We start from the raw sequence: 5,020 nt of genomic DNA on the forward strand, positions 1-5,020 counted from the left end.
CGCCCTCACCTATCGGACGGCACTGAGAAAGAGGAGGCAGAGGACGCTGAGGGGGCAGCGGCAATAAAGGAAGAACACGAGGGGCTTTGCAGGGTGCCTTGGTCTGGGTCACAGAGACCAGACTGATGTGCCCATGTATGACTGAGCGACACCCACCCCTCTTACTTTCCCTAGAGGAGATGAAGGGAGAAAAACGGGCAAAGTGAGTGTAAGGACAAAAATGTGTACATATCAAGTCTTTGGCAGGTTGGTCACCTTACCCATTAAGTGACAACACTGATGCCAAAACCATCTGTGTGTCGCTGATAGATCGTTGGCTCTTGTGCTACATAATATCACTTTAGCATACACAGGATGAGAGTGATACTAGACAACTGCCATTGTGTAAGAAGTGATTTGATTTTGTTGCAAGAAAAACTAAATGATTAAGCCTGGCAGGTTTGTGTTGAGATTGGCAAAAGTTACATTAAACGTTCAGCCATATCATGAAAAAACACATCTTCACGATCCACAAACTACATATCTATCTATCTTAAAACGCTATTAGCCTCATTGCCGTGAACACAAACCAAAGGCCTTACTGTCGGTTAGGGTTTGGCAATTGGATGAATATATCTGCGATCGGTTGAGTATATCGCCGGTTGTTTTTTGGGGGCATGTTTGTCCTTTTATTTTGTTGATTAAATAGTCTGCCTCCGGAGAACGAGGGCCATTTTAATGGCTGGAAAACAACTGCGTTTAGAGCCAGCATATTTTTTTAACTTTGGGAAATAACGATAGTTGGAACCACGGAAAGACTGTGTGTTCAGCTGATCTCCGAAAATGTTAACCTATCGCCCAACAGAACTATTTGTACATTTTTAAATGTTTGGTAAAAATTACTTCCTGAAAAACTGTTGACAGGGAGGTGTGTGGATTATTGTAATTTACAAGGGCATCATTTCTACAAGGGCACATTGCTGTTGCATTTTTTAAATATCCCATTTTCAATGCTTTGAGGGCCCTCATTAATTCCATGTTAACATCAGAAACATCACCTATTGCAAATTTACATATCCTATAAAGAAATGAACCCAGTGATGAATTACAAAGGAGTATAATTACATTCACCTCCTTTGGAAAGAGAAGGTGGTAAACGCGTACAACTTTGTAGAGTATTGGAATTGTGTACCTTATCTGGATCCCAAAACAAACCTCAAAATGTATAAATGGGCACACTACATAGTAAATGCTTAATTTGAATTAGTTATTGCTTGAATAATACCATATGCTTACTCACTCAACGTGGTGCATACTTAATTGCAAGGAGCCCTACTGTCAATGAGGTCCTGGGGATATATAATGATGTTGGTGTTTAAATCTGACCAATGGGTCAATCATCCCAAAACGTCACGTAGAATTTCAAAGCAAAACACTCTTTACTGTAATTACAGAGGAATTTAGATAATTATGAGCCGTCTCGTGTGGAGTCCCTAAAACACAAATGTGTGAAAGAACTACAAACACTGTAAGAGTGCGAGAGACTGAGTACTGGTTTCTCTTTTATTTTTCAAGCTATTTTTTTATTCAACATATACCGGTAAACCTATAGCCTACATAGATCCATTGTATTAAATGTATTTAAATTCCAAGCTATAACGAGCTTTGTCTGCCTACTATTTTGCTTTGCTATATTTGCGTGTTTTTTTGGATGTGTGTGACATTTTTGTAGCTTTCAATTGGCACCTGGTCTCTACGTTTTTAAAGAGGTCAATGGCCAAAAACACAGCAAAATGAGAAAATACAGTCAGAGGACAGGGTATCTGAAGATCATACTGATGATTGAGAGGGATTCTTTTCTATAAGGGTATAACAGTCAATACATTGTTTTTTAGGAAAAGCTTGCTTGTGCCTTTAAGAATGTCATGAAGCCATGTTTTGTGTCTTACCTTTATTGAATTTGACTCTTGAGGCTCTGGGCCATGTTGAATTTGCAAGCAGAGACACTCTACATGTAAGATTGTCTTTGCAAATAGATTTGGCTGAGGAATGCGGAGTTATGCTTGCAGTGCATAGATAGCTTGTTATTATGTTTCCAAGACCAGAAACGGGAGCCTGCGGACAAGAGCCTTTCTCTTCCTTAACATCAAGTTGGGAATAGAGATGAGCCCTTAGTCATCTAGTTCCAACTGGAGTCGGTGGAACACATCAGTTTCCGTGGTCTCTGCAACACATCAGCATCAGATTTGAACCCACTGTCGGCTTTGTGCAGACTCTTTTGAAGCTCTCCAACATCCCCTGAAACACAATTAGAATCAATCAGCCAATAAGGTCAAGAGATACAACAAGATGGAGACCGATAAACTGCAAAACCACACCACAGTTTGGAGGACTAAACTCTCCTAAAACACGAGATAGAGGTATAATTAGATGTACTAAGTCTGACTGCCTTATGTGCGTGCTCCTTGTCCTTTCATCCAGGAGAAACTCGACTTCTTTAGCATACTGTCTATTTTTGAACTCATTCTGTCGAAATAAAAGCAGGTCAATGCCCAAACTCCAGCTTCTCACAGTCTGTGAGCCTCCAGGGACTCAGACTGAGGAGAATATATGCAAAGCTGTGCCTAATAGTACAGATATGTTGCAAATCCCTGGTATTGAATATGTTTCGACAAAAATCTTGTACAAGTTGTGGCGTAGTTGGAAAATAAATCACTGGCAAAATAATGTTCATGGTGAGAGGTCAGCTCAGTTTTCCACCGAGCTGTTTTGTCCTTGTGAAGCAGTGGACCTATTTCTCAAGCAAGGTGCCTCGTCGGACAGTGGAAGGACTATTGATCATTTGATGTATGTTGGTCTGTGAAATGTCAGCGTCAGTCTTTGTGCATTGAGTGGCACCGCCATAGCAAAGTGCTCCCCATGTGTCCATCTGTCTCCCACCCATCAATCAATCACCGCATTAGGCAAAGACATAGTTCACTCTGAACAAGTTCCGAAAAAAGAAATGCTTCCACTCCCTTTATAGTTTTCTCCCTGTCCTTGACGACAGGGACGCACTGTTTCTCTCTTGTTCGCTCTCTGTCCCTGTCTCTTTTGAAAAGTTGATTGTCACATCAGGATAGTCTGTCAGTGTAAAAGGAACTCAGATAATGCAGAGTCTATTTATCTGCCCATCTCAGCTCAGCCTATTGCAGAAATGAATAAGAAATTAGCGAATCAAAATGCCATCCAGACCGTACATCCTAAACCAGCTCTCCTCTTGCCCCCCAACCACTCTCTCCCATTAAGATAGTAAATCTGTCTGAGTGACTTTAAACCCCAGGATATCTCAATCTGAGGAATGGCTGTCTGGCACAAAACCGCCCACCTCAAATGCCAGTGAGAGCATCAGGAGGGAGGGAGGGGCAAGGAAGAAATAGAGGAGACAGACAGACAGAATGATTGTGTAGCAAGACAGGAAGAGGGAGGTGGAGAGAGAGGGATATAAGAGATGCTGACATTAAATTGGAGGCGAGACAGATAAAGAGGGAGGGAAAAAAACAGGAGCAGAGAAGGGCAGAAAAAAACAAGCTGGCGACGAGGGGTGACACAGCAACAATGGTAATCAAGGGTTTGGGGATTGCAATTTACAACAAGCTAAATATGTACAGAGGCTGCTTATTCACAGATAGATATGCCTTCAGAAACATGTTGACCAATCGTTCCACTCAGATAGCGCCATGCCCAGAAACGCACATTCCTACTGTAGTGTACAGAGCAACACTAAACCTCCCACAGACGGTCCATTGACTGCTTTTCTGCCTGGGATCAATACTCTCAGGGAACGAATACACCACAACACAGACCAGTCGACCAGTAAGGTCACTGTCCGATTGGGCAGAGGAGACAGGACGGCATGCAAGGTCACAGTCTAATCACGCTACAGAGAAAGGAGAATCAGTACACAGAGATACTGTCCAACCAATAGCTAAAGGAGGAAGGGGACTGGGGGAGGTCAGTGCCCAATCATGGGATAAGCCAGCCAATTAGATCATGAGCTAGATCTGGGGGGTAAGGCCAGTTGGACCAGAAGGAGGAACCAAACACTCAGTCAGCGTCAATAGATATAAACCCAAATTCAAGGGTATATCAGAGGCTGGGAGTTCAACCCGACACAGGTGTCCTTGAGTAAGACACTTAGCCCCTGGCCGGCCCTTGTTGTTAATCACTAAGGGGAAGAGCATCAGTTAAATGTCTCATTCGTAATGGCTGAGTCCAGCCGTTACATCCTCAATCTAGCTTATAGGCATAAAGCAGATGAGGCGTTTATATTTGTATCCCCTTATAATGAAGGGATCATTCTTGTATTTGCACTGGAAGGAAAGATTTGGAGTCTCCTTCAGGTTCACAGGCAGCTAAGAAAGAAAAATCCAATAACCGCAATACTAATTTGGGTGAGGAAACACATCCCAAATGTGAGGAATAAAACAAGTCGACACAGTATTCCCATTTCCTATTGCTGGGGCATACACCAAAAATATTAATCTCATATTGAATGCACTCTTATTTGGGTAGTTGTGTTGGATTTCGTATTTTTTGGCTCTGCACTCCTGAAACAAGGATTCCAGTCATTTTCTCCATTACTTAGAAAATTCCACCGAAAACGGCTAAACTACAACACAAATAATCCTCGAGCAGGGCCAATGTGAATCTGATAAAACCCAGGGGCCAGGTTTTTCAGTAACAAGGATCATGTTAGAGAGTGTGACTGGAATCTGAAATCTGTATGTGAAATCTGTCTCTGAGGGATGAATCACACACCTCAGCTGGGTTTGGGAATTACAGTGATCAGGCATTTGAAACGCTGCCGTCTGCTGAATAAGAAGGAGAAGACATTCAGATGTTTACCACAAACCTGTGATCTATTGCAACCCCATAGCATCATTTGGGATTTCATTTTCCAGTCAAAATCTGTGTGTCTGTGTCTATTGAACAAACTGCGTGGAATTTAAGCTTTTCCAGTTCAGAGACAACTGGATAAATATTATTAGTCTCAACAATG

The sequence above is a fragment of the Melanostigma gelatinosum genome, assembly GCF_949748355.1.
Source record: "Melanostigma gelatinosum genome assembly, chromosome: 13".
NCBI classification, from domain to species: Eukaryota; Metazoa; Chordata; class Actinopteri; order Perciformes; family Zoarcidae; genus Melanostigma; species Melanostigma gelatinosum.